The 25,736-nt window shown below is 46.1% G+C and overlaps 1 protein-coding gene across 2 annotated transcripts in view; it reads left to right on the top strand.

Moving 5' to 3' along the window:
* The window catches only part of GFRA4 (GDNF family receptor alpha 4), a 74,605-nt gene that overhangs the window by 496 nt on the left and 48,373 nt on the right, over positions 1-25,736 (top strand). The window lies entirely within an intron of this gene.

Genomic DNA, 25,736 nt, shown 5'->3' with positions numbered 1-25,736 from the left:
GCGGAGGGGCGGGGGGGGGGGGGGGGGGGGGGGGGGGGGGGGGGGACGGACGACGACAACTTTCTGCTGGGGTTCGCTCTCGGCCACCCCCGGGCGCGGGAGGGGTCCCCCTCCCTAGCACCCCAGGAGCAGTGGCAAGCCCTGGGGTAGCATCACCCAGCTTTCTGTTATCTCTTTTGTGCTGGACCCGACCGCTGGGATCTTTCTTTCTGTCACTCCGGATAGTCCTGCTTTGCCGCGGAAAATGGCTAAATTTACCCCGGGAATTAAGGCTCCACTTGCTGGGGAAGAGGAGCTCGGAGGGGAGGCAGGTTTTGCAGAGCGCCGGGCAGCCCCACGGTGGTGGTGAAGCTGGAAAATGTCGGGGTTTCGGGACCGGTGGGAGTGGGCTGGCAGCCCCGGCTCCGCCGCTGCGCCGTGCGGCACCGTGTCCGTGTCCTGAGCCCAGCATCTGCGTGTGTGTGTGTGTGTGCGCACAGGGGGTCCGGCTGCAGATTTCCTCGCACCCCCCCAAAAATGGAGCTGTCCTCAGGGTTTTTTTGTTTGCACCGGGATCTTAAGGAGCCCAGCTGTCTGTCCCATCCCTGTTTGATCTCTCAAGGCAGCCCTCGTCCACTCTCGTGGTTGGGAGATGCTGTCCCCGTGGGTTGCCGCCGTACCCGCGGGGATGTGGTCTGCAGCGCCCGTGTTTCGAGCACCCCGCCTGCCTCCCGCTTCTCCCCGGCTCGGAGCGGACGGTTCTGCTGCGTGCGGTGCCCGGGGCTCCCCGCGTCCCCGGGGAGAGCCGTGCGTGAAGGGACTGCAGCCCGGGGGCTGGCAGCACCCGGCAGCGGGCAGCCAGGGTTGGGAGCCGCCTCACCGCCTACCCTTGCCTGGCTGCAACCCCGACAGCTCCCCTTAGGGTGGTTTTTTCCCACTCCCCGTGCTCCTTTGAGATAGCAAACTCATAGAGAGAACGAGTCGAATAGACCAGGAAAGGTTGTGGGGAGGCAGGGGGTAGGATGCGCCGGTCCACTTCGGGTAGCCACTGGGGGAGGAAAAGGTCTTGGGGTGTATCGTAGGGACTGGGACATCCCGGGCAGCCCGTCATGGCCCGGCGCTGCCTCCTCCGCACCCCGAGCACCCCTGCCGTGAGCCCACCTCCTTGGGGAAGACCCTGAGCAGGTTTTTCCCTCGGTGGGGAAGGCTTTGTCAGAGCTTCAGGTAACTCCTCTTGCCGGCTCTCCCTGTCACTAGATGTCAGCAGCAGCAATCCTTGCAAGTCCCAAAGGCGGGGGAGTTGTGGTGGGGGGAGGATTTCGGACCCCCGAGAGGGGCCATCTCCAGTCGGGGAGTCCTTTGCTCCAGGGATTTGGAGGGGCACCAGAATCTGGACGTGCCACTGGTTAGGGCAGCTGCTGCCTTGCAGGGGCTGGAGCTGTTCCCTAGACCAGAGAGGGTCTCAGCCTCCCTCAGAGCCGGGGATTTCTCCTGCAAAGCTCACAAGGCCTCTGAGTGGGAGTCCAGGTCGCTGCAGGATCCATTTTCCGAGCAGTTCAGATTGACTGACTCGCTGATTGACTGCCTGATTGACTGACTGGTGGACTGATTGATTTTCTCTAGAGAAAGTGGACTTAAAGAAAAGAGCAAATGGCCAGCTCTCCATTGTCAGCAATGCAATTGGGAATAGCAGGCAGGTGTTAAGGGTACACTCATCACCTCCAGTCCACGCCAGGGTAAAGCCATCAGCTAGTATTCATCTTTTAGCCTTTTGATCTTGGGGTCTCCGGAAGGACCTTTTCATCTCTGAACTGGTGTTTGACCCCTGCAGGCTCATTGCCATCTCAGTGGATGCAGTCCAATGTCCTCAGCCTGCTCTCTAGATATTTTCTAGGTGTTCATGTTATGGATGGGTGAGAGCTCCTCATTTAGACGCACCTGAGGAGATCCCCTGCAGGGGTCAGGGGTGCTAGACTGAACTCAGCAGCCTCTGCAACTGCAAAAATGGCAATTCCTAGCTTCATCCATATTGGCTGCAAACCATGTGGGCTGTGGTGTGAGCATCTTGCTTTTTGTGTGTGTGTCCCCTGCCATTTTGGGGATGATTCTGGGTGGAGGAGGTAAGGCTTGGAGAAATTACAGCTCTGCAAGGACCAGGCAGCAGCACCCTCATCCAGCCTGGATGGAGAGTTTCTGCTGTCACTTCATACCCATCTCCCTGGTGGCACAGGCACGCAGGGTGAACTAAACCAAGCAACTGATATCATTAAACACAATTTTTTTTCCCTCTCAACCACTTTTGATCTTCCTGATATGTCTCACCAGCAGTCACATGAATACCAGTGCCAGAGGCAAGGACAGAACCAGAGCACAGAGCTGGGGAAAAGGACATGGCTTTGGGCAAGTTTGTTGCTGGCTCAATGTCCCCTTATATTTGTTGCACCTGTGGCATTGCCTAGAAATTCCATCCACAGGACAGTGGTGAGGCATTCAGGAAGACTTCATGGAAAATCAATGCTCTAGAAATCACTGTTGTAATTAAATATAAAGAATAAAATTAGTTTAGCAAAGGACATTGGGTTACACCTGTAACAAGCCTCCAAAACGTTGCCCATCCCTTGTGCAGCTTTCAGGGGACATATCAGTCCCCGTGCTAACAAAATAATAATTAAAGAATGAGAATGAAAATCTGGGCTAGAGTTGAATGCAGTAGTTTGCTGCAAAATCCCCATGGGACCAAGAGTCATTTCTGGACCATTGTGATGGAGGGTAGGATCCCGAAACGGCATCTGGGCTGTCTTCTGCTTACAACTGCCACATTTACCTGGCAAGTTTTACTATGCTTGGTCGTTAGCATAATTTCTGGCATATGTTTCCCACAGGCTCTTCACAGATGCAATCAAACATAAGAGATCGTCTGGCGGATTTTCACCTGGTTTGGGAACTCAGATCCCAGGGGGAGAGCAAAAATCTCTTAAAAAATGCTCCTGTGTGTACCAGAGAGGGAAACGCTCCTTAAATTAGTGCCTTTGTCAGTTCTGACAGGAGCAATACGTTATTTGCATCAATAAGAATGTGGTATTTATGTCTCTCCGTATTGGTGCAGAGAAGAAATAAAACTTCTCCCTCAATAGGCTGTCCACAAACACCGAGCAAATTCCTCTGCAAGGATCTCGCCACACCCAGAAAATATTTTTTCCAGAGCTCTGGAGCCTTAAATAGTAATTACTGCTGGGTAAAAATTAGTACTAGTTAAGTCTAATAATTAGTATGAATTACTGTGAATAGCGTTTTATTTTGCTTTTGGAGAAAGAAATGTCTTCTCTGCTCTCCTGGCAATTTTCACAGATGAATTCTATTGTGCCTGAAATTCCCTTCATTATTTTCACACAAGACTTGTTCATTTTTATAACTTTCCACTTGGTCATTTTTAAACATGACTTTTAATGTTGCTGATGTTTGCCACCTTTCAATACAAATACTCTGCTTCCAAGATATCCATGATTTCTTTTTCCTTCCAGTGGATTTTATATTCTGTTTGCTTCCTTAAAAAGGAAGCCCAAAAGTGGAAGAAGACAAATCCAAAGGAAGTTCTCCCGTTAAAACAATTTTTTTTAGGACACATTTCAGTGAAAAAAATAAAAAGGTACAAAACTATGAAAAGCTTGTTCCTGTCAATCTCCAGTTCAGTACAGCTCCCTTGTTTCAAATGCATCTGTCAAAATACCCTCTTGTAACACCTCCTGGCAGTGAACTTCAAGCCTGGATAGACTGATGGTGGGAGCTGTGTGATACTTGGGGGCTGGGAGGTGGTAGGGTTGGGAAGGCACTGCCACCACCTTGTGTCAACTGCCTTCATCTCTTTTGGCCACCACAACTTTAAAGGTGCAAATCTGGGCATGTTTGGGCTAGACTGCTGGTGAAAGCAGAGTGGAAAATCACGGTTGAGAGGATGAGTTTGAAGAGGTGGGTGGGAATGGAGTCATGGATGGGTCCTGGTGATGGAAAAGGAGAAAAACCAAGTTTGTTGTGACTGGATGGGGAGTGTGTCCAGGAGGGTGCTGTGGTAGTCAAGGTGATGGAGGACAGGGACCCAAGGCTGTTTTATGGAGAGCAGGAAGGGTTTTTAGAAGGTGAAGCTGACATTTTTCTTGGGTAAAGAGATCCTGAGACTGCCACACAAAAGAAAAATGAGTGTGCAGGGAGGATAGGTATCTTCTAAGGTCACATCACATTTAAATCACCTGTGACACCTCCAGGATTTGGGTCTAATAACAAGTGATTCCACAGCTGGCTGCTGCCGAGCTGTAGTGTGTTTGACAGGTGTTAAGAATCTTCATTAATAGTTCCAAGCATCTGCCCACATCTTACTGAGGCTGACCTGATAAGAAGCCCTACCCCAGCTGCAGATCTGCCTTGGGGGTCCTTTAGTCACCCAGCAGTGACACATCTTTCCCTGCCACCGGGAATGGCAGCCATGCAAGGTGTAAGGCACGGCCAGACCTTTGGTGTGTTCTCAGAGCCTGGTCATCTCATGCACTCTCTGGTCCATCCCTGTCTGGGATTTAGCTGCCTGCAGCAGGTGGCTTGAAGGAATCAATGAACCCCCAGAGATGGACACCCTCTCTGGGTCCCTGGTCCACTGATTAACTGTCCTCATGGGGAAAAAATGTTTCCCTGTATCCCATCAGACTAGATATATATTTCCCAGCTCAAAACTACTTTGACCATATCTTGTCACTCTTGAGTCTCATCTCTCCTCACCTCCCTTCATGCGAATCCCTATTCTTCCTCCACTGGCAGCTCCTCTGTGCACGTGTTCCTCTTTCTGTCCAAAGCCATCTGGAAAGATGTTTGCATGAAAGATGCAGTAAAAATAGTTGTGCCATGGTTTTGATTTATTGAATCCAACTGGAAAATCTTGTCTGTGATACCTGCTCTCGCTGAGTACTTTGACAGAGATATTAGCAGCACTCCCCATGCTACTGCTGATATATGGGTTGAGGGGTTGTTTTGACACAGAAGTGCAGGAAGCATGTTTCAAATTCATGGGTCTAGCTTATTGAGGAGAAAGGAATGGGGCAGGTTTTCCGGTGCTTCTTCCAAAAGCAGGTTCAAATTGTTCATCTTTCATACATCACCAGGCTAAGCCATCTCTTCTTTGCCCCCAAGGGGATGGCAGTCCATTTTGGGATGGGATTTTAAACAGATCCAGATGCTAAAGGACTGCAAGTTAAGACCTGAGAAACTGGTGGGTTTTTCTTTCCTTCTCTCTTCCTGTTACTTGTACACCTAATTGAGTCAAGACTCAATGTTAATGTTGGTGTCCAAGCTGCAGGACTTTAATGGTAAGCGGTCCATGCTGCAGACCGCCTTGCAGAAGGCACTGCACACCCATGTTTTAGATCTCTTCTACCTCGAGGGTTTTTTAACTGCAAAACCCACCAAAAGCGGAGGTGCCTGTGGAAAGTGCTCAGCTCTTCAGATAGGCAGCAATAGGAACATGTTTGGGAGTCCCTGTCTGCGTTGTTTGAGGCCTCTGGAGGCTCAGAGCTAAACTGGACCCATCAAATGCTCAGAAGAGCTCCAGGGTGCCTTCAGAGAGGGCAAATTGAACACAATCTCTGCAAAATAATCAGGCTTTGCTTCAAGCTTTGCATCAAATGAAGCTGGCGGATGCCTCTGCAGCAGCCACCTGGGAAATCCCATCATCCTTGATTAATCAGAGCAAAGAAAACACAGGGCAGCTTTCCTCATGGGAAAGGACCCTTCACATGGATGATGGCTATGAATTTTTTGGAGCAAACCTGGTGTCTGGGCCACCACTCATACAGGGTTCATGTGGTCTTGTCCGTGAGAGTTTTACGTAAACAGTCAAATCAATCGTAAAGGGTTTTGAATTTCTCACTTCATCTTCTTTTACTGTGGCAGCCTTTATTGAACACTTCACTCTTATTTTTTTTTTCCTCCTGCTGCCCATACTGGACCCTCCATAAATATCAGCTCCACTATGATTATAACTTGTTTTTTCTTTCTGTCCATTGCTCACCTGCAACCACCCTAACTGGTGTCCAGGACCTGCGGACTTGCTCCCAAAGCGTTGGCTGTAGATGCAATGGTTTGTCTTGCAGCCAGCCCGATCCCTTCTTCAGACTTGCCCTGGAGAGAAAAGCCAGGAGGAAACTTGTAGCTCCACAGAGCTACCTGTCTCTGTGACTTTGGATAAACAAGTCTTAATAACAGACTAGGTATTTCTTCTGAGATTTTAACTTCTGTGCATGCGAAGAAAAATGCATCTCCCCATGACAGCCTTCATGGCAATATCTCTCAGATATTATATAGCTCACTCGGTTACCTGCAATCTGGAAATAGGTAGCAGATGTCTCCTGTAGCACCATGCATTTTTTCCTTTGTTTGCTGTCTGTGTTTTCCTTTGATGTTCAGTATGTACAACAGAAGGCACCTTAAAAAGATGTCACAAGGCATCAGGCGACATAAATCCATGCACACTGAATCTTCTGTAATAAAGGCTACAGATTAGGACGATGTGTTTGCCATCTACTAATGGAGAGGAGAGCAAACCAGCATGCTGAATTATTAGACAGGGCTTGGAATGAATCAACGCCATTTGACCTGTTTGTGTAAAGCCCCAGACAAGGCTGAGTTTGCCTAAGTGTTTCCTCTGCACGGTGAGGAATTACACTCCTCCTTGCAAGGGTTAGTTGATTTATGCCCCAGGTCTGACACATGAGTTATAGCAATTTCATGGCATTTTTTTTGGTCTTTTTGTTTGTTTGTTTGCTTTTTTCCCCCTTCCAATCTGTTTGGTTTGTTTCTTCCTTTCGATAACGTAAGCCAGCGAGGCTGCTTGAGAGACAAACTGCACACCTTGCTCTGCCTGTCACAGCCACGTCATCTTTCAGAGAGAGGGCATGGGCAGAGTCATCTTAGCTGAGCTTTCCTTCCAGCGTGGGAAAAAGTGCTCAGGGGTCATGGTGCTCACAGCCTATAAACATCTTCAGGGTAATGTGAAGGAGCTGTTCTACCCTCCCAAGGAGCTGGAGTGAGGAGGAACTCCAGCTGCGTGTTAGCAATAAAAGCTTTGTTTTCAAGCAGGACAACATCTGATTACTTAAAGAAAGGGAGAAGAGCAGATTTCCCTTTTGGAAGATGATGGGATCACTTAAGAGGTTGTCAGGCTTTGTGGGCAACAGCAAAGCTAATTAGCAAAGCCCTAAGTTGTGGGAACTCCTAAGCCCAAGGATCTCCTGAAAAGTGGTTGAGTGCTCCATTCCCAGAGAATTTGCTGGTTTTCCCTATTTGATTGGAAAGCTCATCTCCTTTTTATGATGATTTAGGATGTTAATTGCAGGGAAAAGCTAATGGAAATATCCTGAGACCCAGATGAAGAACCTCCTCTAGGATTCAGTGTCATGGGGTTCTCCTGTTGCTTTGGGAAAAAGATTAGGAATTGCATTAAATTTGCAACATGAGACTTCCCTGTCAGGGCCAGAAGGTGTGTGAAAGGAGCAGCAGAGAAGGTCCCAAGTTCATTCTGGTGTGAAGGTGGGAAGCAGAGGAGAAAGAGTTCCTGAGAGGCTGGACAGAAGATGCAGGTGAACCTTAACAGGGAATCCTGGAGCTGGGAGGAGGAAAGTGTAGGACTGTAAAGGTCTGAGAGCCATTCTGTAGCTGGAGAAGCTGTAGGGGTTGGATTCCCCCATCTGGGAAAGGTCCCTGCAGGAGAAGTGTGTGTGAAGTGACAGCTCGGGGACCCATCCGTCAGTGTGGAGTGTGGAGGCATACGCGCTGGGTAAAGCAGCTTCAGAGTTACCACCCTCCTGGGACTAATGCAAGGAAATTTATCTCCCTCTCCTGATATTGCTTCATTCTTCCTCCCTGCAGACCCAGCCAGGCCAATCCTTAATGTGCGCTGGAAAGCCTGTTAGTAATTAAGTACCTGACTCAAGGGGGTCCAGATCTCTAGTCGAGTTTGTTATATGGTATCACATTACCAAAAAGTATTAATTATAATCGGAAGGGCTGGAACAAAAAACAAAGTAACAAACAAATGAAAACACTCCACCCAAATAACAATAAGAAATCCAGTGAACTCCCCAAAAAGGGCCTAATCTGCAGGGTGAGTGCTTTCCTACAGGATAAGGAATTATGGCATCTGCTTCTGGGTGTCTCTCAGATCTTAGAAAATCATGCAAACTTACTGCATCACAGTGTAAAACAAGGATATTTTTAAGGCAGGGGAATAATTGTGAGGCAGAACGAGGTGACAGTGGAGTGTTTGACCTGGGATATCTGTGCTGGTGTGAAGCAGCTAACTACAAACCGGGATCAAAATTTCTCATCAGCGTATCAGGAACAATGTGACTTTTAGCAGCACCCGCCGTCCACAAAATCTACGGAGCTCTTATTTTGGCACTCAGGCAGGAACTGAATTCAAGTGCGGTAGCTGACTAATCTGCTCTGAAAATCTTCCCATATCCCCTACACGGGGCTCAGTGATCCTGCCTTGTGCTGGGATTAGAGATGTGCGCTGCTGAAGGGAAGGGGCTGAACTCAGCCACGTGCCGCCGAGACGGGAGCGGCCGTGGGGTGCGAGAAATAAACGCCTCCAATAGAAAAGCAGGCTGGAAAGCAGAAACTCATTTTCCCAGAAAAATACTGGGCTTTTGGTACGATTTAGCTTCCGAACAGCGGTGACAAACCAGGAATAGTAAAAATTGCAATAAAAGATAGCGAGTGGAAAATAAAATGCTCATTGAGGATAATTCCAGGGGAAGAAAAATGAGGACTAAAATAAAGCCTCGGATGTCCCTGTTCTGTTTTACCTGCTTTTATTAAGAAAACAGAAATTGTTATCCTGGGGACACACTGGACAGAAAGAGAAATGGACCTTATTTCTCACTTGTCCCCTGCCCATGCACCAGACGCAGATGATCCCAGCAGGCTGCAGGAGATGGGTTTCACCCCACCTGGTTTTCACCTGGGCTTCTGAACTTTTCCTTTAAATCACCAGAGAGAGGTTGACATATGCAGAGGGACACTTACCCTCTCTACAGGTCAGTGTTATCTCCAAGGTCTAAGAAGCAAATCAAGATCACAATTTTAGACCTTTCCCTGATTTTTAGGTGCTTTAAGTTCAATGAGATGAACCTCACCTAAGCCAACGAGGTTTCTTATCCTCTAAGAAAGCAGCTGGGGATGGAGGGAGCTGTCAAGGAGCTGTCATTTCAATGTTCTCAACTCATATATAAAAACAAAAAAAAAGGAAGAAAAGTAAGATTAAGAAAGTAATATTAAAATAATTAGCATTTTCTTTTTTTATTTGCAAACCCCACATTTTCCCAGCAAACGCATTTTCCCATGATTAACAGAGAAAGAAATCCAATGGGAAATCTCCAACTGTTTCACAGGCCTGATGGGTCTGGTCACAGCGATAACTGGAAGTACCTGGAGTAGGTGACTTTGCTGGAGGTCACAGGGGCCACTCATAAATCACACAGTGTCCAGGAGCTTTTGGAGCCATGGGAATTTGGTTGTCAAACCTGTTAAAATCCCTGAAGTGGTTCTGGCCATGGCCAACTAGCCATCTCCTGGGCATTGGTCACGAGCTAGCACAAGCCTAAGACCATTTCCAGTCATTTTGCAAGTGGTTTCTCTGTTTTGAAAGGGAAGAGACCTTAATAGGACAGATGAGGCAGTTCTGGGACATTTGGACCAGTACCTTGAGTTTTCTTAGTTAACTAACCGAGGAACAGCGCAAGAGTCCAGCCTTTCCCTCCCAGACACTGTCCATTTCTCAGGCAGCCTACAGATGTTGTTGGACAAAAGTGTTTCAGTTTAATCTCTTTCAGCCCCCTACATTCATCTTCCTTTCTGCTGCTTCCAGCTCAGAAGGCAGAACACTAACAATGACATGAGAAAATATAAAATAAATTATAGCACTGCTTAATTTGATCGGGAACAGATAAATCCCCCTTTTTCTAAAGCACACAGATGCATGCAAACCCATACGCAAGCGGACCCAGCAAGGGGCTTGGGATGTGCATATGCAGAGCGAGTCCATCAGAAGTTTCTTGCAGAGCCTGTGCAGCAGCAGTACCAGCTCTGAAGTGTCCTCTCCAACAGGCAAAGCCTTTCTTGCCTTGCCATTGCAGTTAGCATGACCTCGTGAAAGATAAGACACATGAGAGAAGTCTGAGGAAGCTTGATTTATCCACAGTTGAAAAGGGAAGAAAGACACAGAAGAGAACATGATCACACTCTATAAATACCTTCAAGGTAACAGTGCAAGAGAAGGAAGAGGATTAGTCACACTTCTGTAAGACAGGGAGGGGAGGAGAGAGAACAACAGCATGAAGCAGAGAAGGAAAAAGTTTTAAGTTGAGTTTTGGGAGCAAAATGTTTAGGCTATTTTTCTTTCTCATTTTTACTGGAAAAAGAAATAGAAGGGCTTCCATTTGGGCTAGGCTTGAGGCCTGATGCAATTTTTTTGGAGGGTTGTGGGTTATGGGCATGAGGCTTAAACAGTGCATCTCTGAGTAGGACCTGCAGGTCCGAAGTGCAACTATGAGCTAAACAAGGGGTCTGAGTAGCCTCCAAGACAGCAACAGTGTCACCAGGTACAGAGTCACCCTGCTGCCTGATACACTTGGAAATGAGGGCTGGCCAAAGTTTTTTCATGTCTTCTTTTCCCTGTACCCCATACATCCAACCCTCATGTTTAAGGCATCATGGAAAGATAATGTGGCTCAACCCAGGGTCTTAATAGTCATTTGATAATAGAGCTGGGAGGTGGCTCAGTGACGGATAATGAATCTGTGTCAGTCAGGAGGCTTCTCTGGCCCTGGTCTCTGCCTCTTGTTAATGGGTGGTGAGGTGGCTTCTCCTCCTCTCCAGTAAAACCACCTTACTCTTGGTGCCTTAGACCTGCTCTCAACATCTCCACTTCTCCCAGGTCCTCCTTGCCCCCAGGCCATGATGCCTCCTGCCCTCAGACCTGGCCCCATCCTCCCTGAAAATGGAGGTGAGGAAGGCAGGAGCTTGAATGCAACCTCCTTGAGGGACTTGCTACAAGTCAGGCTTTGACAATTATTCTTATCATCACTTCCCATTATGCTGGGACTCTAAGTGTTTTCCAAAAAGTGCAGGTAGCTGCTGCCAAGATTTTTCCCTGTCTCCTCAAACAAGTGCCAAGAACTCTTTCTTCTCATAACAAATCAACTAGCCAAATATAGGTGTCCCTGGAGAAAACCCTTCAGGCTAGCAAGAATTAACGACTTGATTCAACTGAATGTAAACAAGCTAATTATGCTGTTCTTCAGTATGTGGTTTCCTGAGAAAATGAATCTTGTGTATGTGTGACAGTCTATTCACCCCAAATAAATCTTGGGACCCCTGGCCAGGTTTGATAGGTTTGATAGAAGTCTCAGAAAATGTTCAGATCCCACAGGTTGATGTGAAATTGTCTGTGGAAGCAGGAAAGAGGTCCTAGTGTTGCCCACTGGGGGAAAAGTTTGTGAAGTTCATAGCAGAAAAGGTGCATGTGAAATGAGATGTAGAAATCCAGACTTCTTCCATACTGCTACTTATTTTTTCCCAGCTAAGTAGTAAAATGTCTGATGCAGATCTGTGTGGAGCAAAAGAAATGTCTTCCTGAGATCATAAAGGCAGTCCATGCAGCCTGCTTGTCCAGGGAGAAAAGGCAAAGTGAGAACTTTATCTGGGTTCAGGACTGCTCCTTGGAGGTAAAAGTAGGTAAGCAATGTCAAAGGGGAAGTATGGTCCTGTGTACGTTAACCATTGCAAAGTAGCATAGTTGTGGATGTTAATGTGATGTGCTGTCTATTGAGCAATATCCAGTACCTTGGACCTGTGCCATCTGCACCTTCTGAGGAGGGCTACATTTTCTAAAGAAATGGATATTAGCATAGAAATTTGCAGGAACTCCTCCAGGTTAGGTTTGCTTGACGTGCTGTCACCTTGAACACACCAAGGATGCAGAACAGCTTGGGGGGCAACGTGTAACTGTTGGTGATGAAGAGAGTTGGGGAAAGAGTAGGCTGGTATTCAGAGGGTCCATGGGGTCAGGGTAAAGCCTCCCAAGATGAGGTCCCCCTCGTTGGACAAAGCATGGACAACAGGGAACAGCTGGTTGTAGTAAGATTTTTCAGCAGCTTCGCTGCCTAGTTCAGCCTGTGCTGCTGCTCTGCTTGCACCTCCCACATGCTGCTTGGCTCAGATGTGACACACAGCTCTCTCAGTCTCCATCATCTGACGTGTTGGGTGGCAAAGGTTAATGGTATAGCATGCAATGGTCGATAGCTGTCGACTACAATAGATATTGTGACAGTTTGCAGCAAGGAAGGGACAGGGATTAAGTGAATTGGCTGGTGCTTTCTCTACTTCTGTGCATATGATTTGTGTGCACCCATCTGAACCTCATTGCTTGTTCCCATTATCCCATGTCCTGCCGCCCCACAAATTCAAGGGCTGATCCAGAGGTGCAGAGCTTCAGATCTGCCCCATAGTATTTTAAATAGAAGTCACAAGGTAAAAGATCAGAAGGAAAAAAAAAAAAAAAGACGTGAAAGAGGTGGGGGAAAAAAAAATGTTCCTTCATGGTGCTTTTGTTTTCTAACAATGTTGACATTATGTGGAGTAACCGAGTATAAAATCTGCCTATCGTTTGGGAGCTGGTGTGCAGAAAAGATGCTATTATCTGAGCCTTTTATGCCTCTTTACCCTGTCTGGATCAGAGGAGATAAATGTGTAGATAGGAGCTGAGGCTCCTATCTTTATTTAAGCTGTCAGGTACTGCTACGTTATTTTATGCTGATTGTTATAGAAAGCCTCCACAAAGAGATATATGTTTCCATATTTCCCCATGTTTCTTATTTTAATCTATAATTTAATAATAAAAGAGATGTATTTCCCTATATTATTTTTATTTGTAGTGTCAGTGCTTCACTTTCACTCTTAGTTTTCAAATAAACATTCACAGACACAAAGCACTTAAAATATGCACGTTATCAATCTTCTCTGTTCTCTTTTGGGCTCTCTTTCAACTATTATTGCAGTCGTACTTTAATTTACGCATTAATGCAAAAACATTTTTAGTACAAAATAGGTTCCCTGTGGGGATGGCAGACTCGCAGTGAGCACATACGCATGAATGCATGGCCATCGTTACTTTCAAGCACGTTCCCACATCACTCCCACACCCACACGGCTCACACATCTAAAGTTAAGCACATGTACACATGGAATGAGGCAAAAGCCACATCTGCTGATGTGAAATAGTCATGTGATGTGAAGCAGAGCCAGAAAGAGTTTGGAACAGCTTGCCCAGAGAGGTGGTAGATGCCTCCTCCCTGGAAACATTCAAGGTCAGGTTGGTGGAGGCTTTGAGCAACCTGGTCTAGTTGTAGATGTCCCTGCTCACTGCAGGGGGGCTTTACTAGATGACTTTAAAGATCCCTTGCAACCCAAACCACTCTATGATTCTAAGCATCCTTAAGCCCTGTCCTACTGTTGTCCAATCCGGTTATCCATCAGCTCACAGGCATAGTTTTGGCTCCTCCTGACCAAACAGTGCCTTGGAACACTTAGGAGGTGTCAAAGACACAGGACATCACAGGACATGTAGACACAGGCAAGCCAGAATAGATCTTTTGATCCCAGGACCAAAGAGTTTGTCCAGGTTTGTTTTATGTGGGAGTACAAATAAAAAACCCAAGATGCCATCAGAAGCAAGGGGCTGACCTCCATTTCCAAATAAACACTTCTCACCAGGCGTTAGCCACTTCTTAGCTATTCCTCAGCACAATGTGGACGTTCTGAGGCCAAGTTACAACTGGATCAGCAGCCAACAAATGTGAATAGGAAATATAATGGGCACAGAGCTTTGCTTGGGAAGTCTGTGTTTGACCTCTTGCTTCTTCATAAGCATTGACAAGGACAGGGACTTTCTCTTCCTTTCTTCTGGCTGACCTTCTACTGGTTTTACCTCTATACACCCCCATGCAGCCAACTATGCAACACACCCAAGGCTTGTGAAAAGAGTTGCTGGAAAAGCAAGTGACTGGCATATCCAAGGATAGGGAGGGTAATGATGTCCATGACTGAAACATGGGGGCCAGGAGGGGCAATGGAAATGCCATTCTGAGTAACTAACTGAAAAGTACTCCATTTCCATAAACCAAACACTTTGATGTTACATGAGATTATTAACAAATTCTGAGGTTGACTTACCCATCAGGTCTTGGACAGTAATTTCCAAAATATTGAGATGTCTTCATCATATTAAGACAATGAGCTTCCCACAGGTTTCTGGGAGAGTTAGGCACCTTAGAAGGAGGTAAATCATGAATGCCTATGGGTCTGGAGCCAGTTGTCTAGTGTATGTCAAGATCTTGGTGAGTTTGCTTGAGTTGAGCCCATAACCATGTTTTCTCTGCAGCTCTGTCTCTCTAGGCTTTGTCACTTTATCTGCTTGAGACGTCAGTGTAGACAGCAGTTAAATGGCCCCAGACAACACCACAGGAACCACTGATGGTGGAAGCAGGCAAAGGGCTTGTAAGCTGTCTTTCTCTTGATTTTAACAAAGGTCTTTGAAAACATTTCAATTTCACTTTTTCCTCTGCAAAAATAGTCTTTCGATCATCTGAAGCCACTTAGAATCATTTGTCTTCTGGGGGAAAGTCTCAGCCTTCTGTTTTGTTTTTATTTTCAGGTTAAAAAAAATGTCATAACCCTTATCGACCTCAAAATTTTCAAAGGGTAGATAGCACACCAGCACTTGGGAACAACAGTTTGATTGACTTCGGCCTCAAAGTGACTGGGCTGTGTGACTCCTGAGCTGCATGATGACTGCCTGGTGTGCAAAAGTCCTGCTGGGGGGCCCGGCCTTCAGGAGAGAAGAGTAACTAAAGCTGTTTGAATAATTCCCAAGCAGCAGCTTGGCAGCATTTCAGATTTAAAATAGTGAGACAATTAGTGGAAGTAGTTTCAGTCTTGATTATTTCCCTCTTACGGCAGAAAAAGAATCTGTGGAAAATTGGGACAGTTTCTTTCCAAGTGTGTTGAAATCGTATCCAAAGGGAAAATGAGGGAATCCCAACACTGGCCCAAGATCTCTTACTCCTGCACATCTGAACCCCATGCCATCCAGTACCTACTTCTGTCTGGCATCTTTTCAAGTCCTAGACATAAAAACTATAGTAAGAGTCATAAGGGTTGTTAGCAGCATTTTTACTCTATCTAGTTTAAAATCAGCTCCCCTAAAACCAAGCCGTAGGAGTTATATGTTTTAGAAAAAAATAGGAAAAACATTTATACAAGGGATTCCTTCTGCTCTCATGTAAAAACTCCCAAGAGAAAAAATTACATGAAAAACCAACTGAGAGTCACTGACTCTAATGCACACATCTCTATTCTAGGGATTTTTATTTTTATTTTGGGTCAATATTACTGTGTTTAAACCTCAGATCATGCTACTGCTGTCAGGTCAACAGGGCTGCAGGATGTTTCTCGACCTCTATCACTTCTTGTGGTGGCAGTGGGAGGGTTGTTCTTGGAGATGTACAGGAGTCCAGATTCACAGAGGAACTAAGGGCACAAAGACTACCTGCTGATTCCTCCATACTGTGTTCAAAGCAAGGAGCAAACTTTCTCTGCATCACATAAAAGCAAAGTTGGAAAGGACTGTTTGATCCTCTCCCCGCTAGTTCATCACTGGCATTTAGACCGGAGAGATGACAGACCATCTTTTCCAGCACATTTCCCAAGACTTAGAAAAACTCTTGTGGTGTAAACTATAAACACATGCTCCCTGCACTCCCTGGCACACGGTGACTATTCCTGCATGCAGTGCAGGATATGAGCTTGGCCACACGCACCGATCCCTGCACACCAATGCTCTGTGTCCTTCAAGGCAGAGTACAAAGTGCAGGACAGGCTCAAGAATAGGATGAAACATTTTCTCCCCTGGGGACCTTGCACCCGTATTGCCCATGTTGCTGCCCCAGCGCTCAGTTGCAGCATAGGTCCACAATATCTACAAAATGTTTTTGAAGAGCTTATTTGAGACTGGGAGGTCACCTTTTGTGGTCCTGGTTCATCCAGTCCACCAGTACCTGTCTGCCAGAGAGGTCCATGTGGGAGTTGTCATTGGGACTGACAGCACGGACATGGGTATGTAAGGACTCCTACCAATGACATGAACCTTGTTGAATGACACTTTTGTGGTTTTCTTCCTACACAGACAGGGAAAATAAATGCACTTTGGCTTCATGTAGGAAATGAATCAAAAGCTTATGCGAAGAAACAACCCAGCTTGGTCCCAGTGCAAAGCTTTGTCCTCCTCCACCCCTGGCCACATCCCTTGGCAGGTCATGACAACCAATTTCTACCCATGGCTGTGTCACAGGCCCTGAAAGGCTGTCCATCTCCCCAAAGCCTGCTACAGTGAACCTCAGAGATCTAGTCTAATCAGCAGGTTTGCAGAGAAAATGAGATTTTTTTTCTTTCTGGCTGACTTCCAACAGCAGCAGCTCCAGCTCTCCAAGGCACATCTCAATTAATTAATACAGTCAAACCTTATTAGAGACAATCGTTGGTCAGAAATTACCCAGTCCTGAGTTCTCTTTGCTTTTCCCCTTGTTGTTTCTCACTGTTGCTTTCCTCCCCCCCGTCTTTCTCTCCAGTGAAGCATGTCCTAGCAAAGTCTGATGTAGAGCGGGAGCTTCCTTAGAGTGCAGTGGAAGTTCAAGCCTCCTCCTAGCCCAAAGCCCTGCTACAGTTGAGGTTCCAAAGCAGATCTCAATACAGCCTGGCCAGAAACTGTGCAGTCAGCCGAGGCTGGGTGGCAGCAAGTTACAGCAGCTGGGGTCCCGTGGGCTCTCAGTCACCTCAAACTGTGTTTTGGTCTGGGGTTCATCCTCAGCAAGGAGCAACCATCTCCAAAACCAGGCTGATCTCTCTCAAAACAGTGGTAGCACAGCAGGAGCAGAGGCTGCTTTTGTGTCTGTGGGTAAATGAGAGGCATTCTCCAGGGCTGTCAGAGCAGCACTTTTCAACAGCCTCAAATTATTATTATTATTTTCTTTTAACATGAATGCAAATACGTCAGCCTTTCTAGGTGGCTTCATTAACTACCCAGCACATCACTCAGAGCCTCACAATTCTTGTCAAGAACCGACATCCCCATCCTGTGTTCACTGCAGAGTCTGAATTCCTCAAACTCCATCTCATGATGGAAAACAGGTTCAGGGTAGGATTAAAAAAAATATCCAAAATATAAGAGCAGTTTTTCTACTTCTTCCTTACAGCCACTAAATAACAGAGCAGATGATACCTGCCAGAGTCACTGCAGCTTACACTCAGAGTAACTCATTGCTATATCACAGTGATACAGGCAAAAAGCAAGTCCCATGCTGGGTTTTAGAGGGTTTGAGTTGAAAAGACAAGTGGGGAAATGCCTCATCCCCTCTGTGTGTGGGAAGAAGAAATCCCTATCTTCCCCATTTTGCTTCTTCTTTATTGAGTAGGAAGGAAACAAGAAAAGTGCTGCAGGGTCATTATTAAAGTTGATCAAACTAAAAAGAAAACAAATTGACTAACAATTCCTAAAATCCTTTCATTAGATAAAGGTCTTGGTTTATCTGTTTATTTCCATAAATGCATCAAGCTGTTTCTTTGAGCCTCAGTACTTGCTATTCTATTTCCCAGGAATTTTCCCCCAAAAATATTGCCAGTCACAGAATGTGCATCACTCTGCCACGTATCTCAGGGTCAGAGACCATCACAAGCCTCACCTGTGCCTGCTGCAGTCTTTGTTGGGTTGCCCCAGTCTCTTGATGCATTCCCCCTTCTCAAGCCTGGCCTTGAGACTCAGCATTTCTCCTTAAAAGCTTCAGCTCCTGGAGTCAGGTACTTATAGGAGAATTTCATTTATCTTCCCTAAGCAGCCATCTGTCATGCACAGGGAGAGATGCTAGAAAGCAAAATGTAGAAGACTGTGTCCTCCTGTTCCTTTTGGGATGCAAATGGCCCTTCCCTGATGCTGATTTCTTTCAAGGTATGTCCAGGCTGACTTTGTTTCTCGCACTGCATCTCCACTGTCCTATAAGAAGACCCTCCTCCTCTCAGCTGCATATCATTGAGAAGATTTCCTTCAAAGCCCTCAAAACATGGGACAACTCAATATATTTCCTAAATAAGTGAAATATGGAGAGGTGGTTTCTATATGTTCTTTGAGACTGGGGAGCTCAGTTGAGAGATTTTTCAATATCATGTAAGAAAATGCAGTTGAAGAGGTAATTTTGAGGAAGGGAAGGTCATGACCAGCCACCCCTGGTCCTACTACATTTCAAGACCAGTCAAAACAATATCGACTGGCTCAAAGATGTTTAGAGAGAATCAAACCCATTGCTTCAGATGTGGATGGAGAAGACAATGGTGACTGATATGCAGGGAGAGCCAGTTTTAAGTATGTTTTAGCAGCAGTATGTCTAAAATGCCTGAGCCTTGATCTTCAGCTGTACAAAAAAGGAGTTGCAGGCTCCCAAGTCTTTGAGACCTTTTATTTTAATGAAGGATAGGTACTCCAAAAATTGCAGACTGAACTGGCAAAAGAAATGAAGAAAGTCTGAGGTGCTAATTAAAACGCCACAGTTGCTGTTTTGTTACTCATACAGCCATGAAAGCTGTAGAAAGCTCAAACCAAGCTTTACATTTGATGATGCAGTGATATTTTATATCTGAAGTAACTTTGGCTGCACTGGCTTATTATCAGCCTTCGCAGAACCATACCTGCCTCCTGGAGGCTGTGAACCCTCCTGGTCTGTGGAGGGCCATTTCTGGTGTCCCTTTTCAAATCAAAGATGCCATTGCACAGAGGAGGTATCAGGGTTTCTGAAAGCAAAGGCTTCTTTGGACAGGTTCAGAGCACATGTTTACAGATGAAGTTTTCTTAGTGCACTGGTTGGTAGCAGAGAAAAGTGAATGAGATAACAGATTGCCAACTTTTAAAAGCAAGTCTGGGAGCTGTAAAACCAGCTGTATGTGAAAAAGAAAGCACAAGTGACAGAGGAAGGAAGAGCAGTCTCCCGAGGTTAAACTCTTTCAACTTGAACAATTGCAACATTCAATACTTACAACTCTCAATACTTAAAGGGGGCTTCTAAGGAAGATGGGGACAGACTTTTAAATAGGGCCTGTAGCCATTGGAGAAGGGGTAGTAGTTTTAAACTAAAAGAGGGTAGATTCAGACTAGATACAAAGAAGAAATTTTTTACAATCAGAGCGGTGAAACACTGGAACGGGTTTCCCAGAGAGGTGGTAGGTGCCCCGTCCCTGGAAACATTTGAGTTCAGGCCAGACAGGGCTATGAGCAACCTGATCGAGTTGAAGATGTCCCTGCCCGTGGCAGGGGAGTTGGACTAAATGACCTTTAAAGGTCCCTTCCAATCCAAACTGTTCTATGATTCTATGATTACATATCAACCATTTGGGTGCACTGAGCTGTTGGGAAAAAAATATCCTGCCAAGCTCCCCTCCAGCCAGGCTTGGAGAGGGAACCTGTGACAATTCTGGTGGCTGCCACGGGCCTTATGATGAATGAAGATGGCAAAGTGCAGGCTCTGCTCACCAGTCACCAGGAGTTTACCCAGAAATGGACTCTGTTTGTCTTTAACTCATCTCTCAAACTCTACTTGTGGATTTGAGCTGAAGGAGAAACAGGCATTGGGAGGGCTTGGCCAAATTGTTGTTGACGTGCATGTGTACAGAGGTGTTGGCAGCTCTGTGGGGAGAAGCAGAGGAGGGTTTTACTGCTCCTCTTTGGTGCTATCACGGTTTGACTGGCAATTTTTCAGACCCTCACCTCTTCCCCTAGCCTGGGTTTTGTAGTCATCTTTCCATTTTCTCCACTAAAAAATTGAGCCTGTCTGATTTCCAGAGGTAGCTAGCTGTATACTTCTTGTCACTCCCAAGATGATCTGCTCCCTACCCTCCTTTCCTGCCCTACTCTGCTCCCCATTACCAGCACTCAATTCCCACATTGCACCACTGGGATCTGTGCTTCCCCATACCCACCCAAACCAACAGTTCCCTTCTGAGCCACCCCAAACCATCACATTCCTTGCGTGGAGGTAAGAGCTCAGCCACAAAGTATGCGGAAGGAGGAACGTGACTCGGCACCCATCAGAGGTGTTACAGAAAGCTGTTAACTTTCCCCAGTCCGCTTGCTGCTTGAAGAGAATCCACAAAATCTGCTTTGGAACAGCAGTGCTCATCCTGCCCATATAAGACCCCTCTTGTTCGTCAGTCTGAAAGAAAACAAAGAATTTTTCCTTTTAGAAGCATTTCTGGTTTAAGTTTATTAATACTCAGGAGGGCTTCTGATGTTGCTATCTCAGGAAAGATGAATTATTCCAAATCAATTAAAATGACCATGTAAATTATCAGCGTGAAATTTGACAAGGTCATAAGTTTTCCTTCAAAACACACAGCTCCTTCTCATCAAAGCCCCAAATTACAGAGGGAACCTTGCAGGTGTGACACAAACACTCGCATGTGTTTGCAGGAACTGTATCCCTTAATGCAGGTTCCGAGGTGCAGGTGGCCTCTGGCTTTGTGGGTTTTCTTTGCTTGCATTTAGACCTTAATGTGCAAATGCACTATTCTTTGGGTTTGGAATAGTTTGCAATATTCCTTGTATGACCCCAAAATACTGTGTTTCAGAAATGCTGCCATACACAATTCCTTGTAAGCTACTGCTAAAGGAGGTTTTTATCTGCTCTGTAAGCAAAGATAGGAACTTTGGTTAGCAGAGGCAATCCATGCAAAACCCAAGTGCTGCGTGTGCAAACTGCGTTATAATAATGGTTATAGCTGTTCCAGGACCGTAGCAGGAGCAGCTATTCACTCTGGGAGGTTCGGGTTGGGGAGAGGAACAAATTAGTTGAAAGCAGGGATTTTAAGTTTGGCAGCTAAATGAAGCTGAAAACCCAAGTCAAGGCAGTAGAGAGCAGTTAATGGGCAGAAAATGAGCACAGGCTGTGTGGGCCCCTGTGGCTCTTGGGGGACAACTCAGAGACACCTCATCTTCCACCCATCTTCTTAACATCTGGGAAAGGATCACCCCCTCCGTTTAAAAAAAAAAAAAAAAAAAAACTCTTCACACTCTTTTAATAGCAAATAAATGCTGGGGAGAAGCCACTGTTTTCAAGGTTATACCCCAGGGGGCTGTCAGAGTGTATTTAATGCAGATTTTCTCAGCCATCTCGACAATAGAAACTTAATGATATTTGAAAGGAAAAGGAACACCCCCACACTCAAGCAAAAGGGAAACCCTTTTTAATACCGCTCGTTCCTCTGCACCAGGGACCAGGTCAGTGGTCACCAGGATCTCTAACCTCTGTGAAGGCAGTGATGAGGGAGTGGGACGGATGAAGGACTCTCACGGTTCCCCATTTAAGGCTCTGGGTTTGACGTTTCTGGTGCCTGTGCATGAATGTGACTTCTGACAGTTTTCCTTGGGGCTGTTTGAGTTTGGGGGTTTGCTCACTGGGTTGTTTTCTTGTCCATTTGTCCTCAGGTCTCCACATCCTGATGGAAAGCAGAGACTGCTCTGGGCTGGTCTCGCCTCAAATCAAAAAGCAAGCAGCTAAAAAAAATCATGTGTTTTACATATTTGCAATGTATTCCCTCATATTTCCACTCTCATTTTCACTCTTTTTCCCCTCAAAGATCTGATCTTAGGGCAGAGAGAGTGATACTGAAAATTTTACTCATGGCTGCAGTTGTCCTATGGCCCAGAGCTGTTGCTATGTGGCCACTCCAAATATCTCTTGGGTTTTTTTCCCCTCTAGGTTCATTTTTTCCAAAGTTTTGCAGAGAAGATCCAGTACCCATAGCCAAGTAGTTAGATCATCCCACTCTTCCCCGCCCCCCCCCATTTTCCTCTTGTTTGCACAGGACAAGTCTGTTGGCATCACAAAGTGTTATATATCCCTTTTCAGCCTTTCCACATTTTTTTCTGTATTTAATATCTTTTAAGGAGGCTTTTAAGGTCTCCATTACACAGCATTTGTTTTGTACATTGTATCAAATGCCCATCAGTATCGTATTTATATTATTTAAAAAGTCAGGGAAACTTTTTTCCTCCTGAACAATCATCTGGCCCTGAGGTCAGATGATTTTGTGTTTAATATGAACTGTGTGTTGTGTATCTGAAAGTGGCAGTGGTATTGATGAGGTTGAGCACGGTTTCTGGTCATAGTCCTGTTTTATACTTGTGTTTTTCCATGCCATGCAATGATATTTGTCCCGATTGAGGACATTTGTTCCACTATCTTCATTGTCTTCTGAAGACCTTGCTTTTAGCTAGAGATGATGCATGTTGTTAGAAGACACTTCTGCAGTATCTACAGAGAGGAAGAGGCTCTTGCAATGTTGCTTTTGCAAGAGTGACCCTGCACTGGAAGAACCCTCTTTATTTAACCCCTGCCTAGGGAGAAGGCTTGCAGTCTGGTAAAGCGTCCCTTTGGTTGCTGGGTGGCATGGGACAGACAGAGGAGGGACATGTCAGTTGAAGCTCTGCTGCCATAACAAGACCCCCAGGGAGCCAGGGTGGGAGCTCCCTGATGTGAATTTCAATATAAAACACCTGTCAAAAGTAAAGTTGTAGGGATGGGATCCCCCTCCTGTGTCTTTAATTGACACTTATCCTTATTGTTACTCCATGGAGGATCACTTTCTAAATGTTTTAAGGCCTGCTGAGTCTTCTGGAGTGGTACAAGATGGTATCATGCAGATATCAGGTAGACAATCTGTGAAACTCTTCACAGCAGGACATTGTGGATGCGTAAGTGGGGAAAACTTCACAAGTTCCTCAAAGAGAAATCCTCTGACAGTCACTGCCGTGTACATAAACCCCTTTTTGCTCAGGATGTCAACAGGATGAAAATAGCTGAAGTCTGGAAAGGTATCATCATGCGATGGTTCCATTTTCAAAGTCTTCCCCAGGCATCTTCTGTTGGCCACTGCTGCTCACAGGCTGCTGGGTGAGATGCACCTTTGAACGGCTGCTGCTATGTAAATCTGGGTCAGAGGAGGTTAAACACCATTTTGTGGGGTCAACGTGTGATTTAAGGACTTCAGAGCAAAGGTCTGTCCAGCACGATCCTTCCCTGTGGTCCCAAGTTAACATTATCAGCCGCTTAAAAACCTGCTTACTCAGAGGTGGTATCCAGTCCCTCCTGTTTAATAGCCCCAGTGGATGTGGCAGCTTCATCCCACCGGGACAGGAGCCTGATCCAGGACTCCTGCTTTGCTGTTCACTTTCTGTGCGCTTCCAGCCCAAGCTCCAAGGATAGATGGGCAGAGTTAAGGTTGCAATTTGGTTACAGGGGAGCTGGAACACCAAACTCCAAACCACTAAATAGAAAGTATCAGCCTCCCCGGACTCACAGTTCCACTGCGGAGGCCACTCTGACTTTATAAGAAGTTAATTGCGGGCAGCAATGCACCCACGCTCCCCCAGAGCAGATGCTGGGGGTGAAGGGGCTCGGTGGTGCTGGCAGGATAGGCTCCGTTTGAGCACAAGCCTGGTCTCGTGCCACAACCCTGCAGTGTCTTCCCAGCCCGGCAGGGAAGGACAACAGATGGAGAGACAAGCACAGCAGGAGGAGAAAATGTTTTGAGAAGAGGGAGGAGGAAGGGAGAAGAAAACTGCAAACAAGAGGGAGGGTGTCAGCATATTAGAAGCAGGCATGGTTTGCTGGGATTAGTCCTTGGGTGTATTCATGCCCAGGGTGCTTTCTGATGCTAATCGGGCAGGTGAGGGAAGAGGGAAGATATAAGCCTCTCTCCGGGGCAAGAAGGGATGCGATATCTTTGCAAAGTGAGGAGGGAGGGAGAAAAAGCACTGCTACCTGAAGTCTGTGGCAGCCGTTCCCAGCATGGAGCACTGAGTCAATAACTCAGGGCAGGAGGGATGGAGGGGCAGGTTTTAAAGAGTTCATTTGTATGCCTGGAGTCAAAATACTTCTTAGTCACACTGATCAAAGTCAAGGACAAGCTTTTCACCTGTTCCTCTGGGGCAAAGCTAATGACTCCTCTCTGAATCTACCAGCCCCATGCTGTCCCGCAGTCTGGCTGTTCAGTCCCCGCTGAGGTGGATGGACTGGTCCTTGCTGGGCTGTCTCAGGTCTGCGCAAGGATGGAGGTGAAAACGTGGAAGAGTCCAGCTCTGTGGGCAGGCTCAGGTTGGAGAGATACTGCAGGACTCCATGGCAGCACCAGGAAGGACTTTACCCAGCATGCATATGCAGGGGTGGTGCTTGAGTGGTTGTGACTGGGGTGGATTAAAAGGGGCTTTTATAAACCTCTGTGGAAATATTTTGTTAGGATTGGTTTAATTTCGGTCCCAGGTAGGGGAAGATTACTATTTTGTTCCCAAAAAAGCTTTGTCAACTTACATCTGAAGCTTTTGAAATCTAACAGGGAGCAAATGAATCATGACAAGTTACTCCCGGTGTCTTCTACAGTGATCAAAATAATCCTAGGTCTTGCAGGAGATCAAGAGCACCAGCTCCTACCCCCAGATAACTGATTTTCTTGAGATCCAGATGTCATCTTTGTTTGCTGACTCAAACAGGGGAAATCACAGCAGCTTCACAAGACCACAACTTTGCAAAGCTGCCTCATGTACTGGTTTGTGTTAGACAACAAGTTTTTCTTTAATCACTGAATATGCAGGTGAAGTAACCCATCTCAGGATGAGACCATGGACCTCAAGCAGAGCCCGAGGCTGAGACCCAGTTGTGAGACAACAGAATAAGGAAGGGCAAGAGGGGAAGCAGGAAAGGGAGGTGGTCTGGAAACTCGAACTGAGCACAAACAAGAAAAATAAAGCTCAGCTTTGTGAATCTGGAGTTTATGCTTGTTCAGTGATCAGCAGTGCAGGACCTATGCATATTTGGCAAGGGTGGAAGGAAGGAGTGCTTGCTGTCCTGGGATTAATTTAACTTGTAGAAATATGATCCCAAGAAAATTGGTTGATTTCCAATGTCCAGGGGGAAAGAAAAAAAAACAAAACCCCAAAAAAGTACAAACCCCAAATACACCCACGAAAGAGAATTGCAGTGATATATAGATAAACATAAGTGTATCCAAACTCAAATCCCCAGATTCCCAGCTAGATTCTTAGCTCTTCATTCCTGTATTTAGGAAGGATCTCTGCTGATTCATGTCTGCTGAAGTTCTGGCTCAACAGTTTTAAATGGCTAGCGTTCCTTTAAAAGATAATCGGCATGTCCAAAGGCTTTTCTTCCTCCTATCCACCTTCCCACCAGGATAAAAGATTCCCCTGCATAATAATTGGCCAAGATGGAAATTGCACACGTTTTTCCCTAAGGTATGCACAGCTGAGCATCTGTGGTCTCAGCTGGGAAGTTCGATTTTATTCAGCCATTCAGCCAGGGTGCTCAATAAAAAATGCAAGAGCGACAACAACAACAAAAAAAATCAAAAATCAAAGGGCAAAGGAAGGTAATATTGCTGCCAGCTAAACAGCTCCTTTTAATCTAGGCTCCGTCCTCCTCCTTCTGAGGGGGAATGGTGTTGTTATTAAAGTCAGATGAGAGGGAGAGATGGGATCCTAGGTGTGCGGAGCTGGAGTGGTTTGAGGAGATAAGATTGAATTTTCAGAGGCAGAAGCTGGAGCTTTGTTG

This window comes from Calidris pugnax, unplaced genomic scaffold (assembly GCF_001431845.1).
Source record: "Calidris pugnax isolate Ruff unplaced genomic scaffold, ASM143184v1 scaffold14, whole genome shotgun sequence".
Lineage (NCBI taxonomy): Eukaryota > Metazoa > Chordata > Aves > Charadriiformes > Scolopacidae > Calidris > Calidris pugnax.
This window is presented reverse-complemented; position numbering and strand designations above follow the sequence as displayed.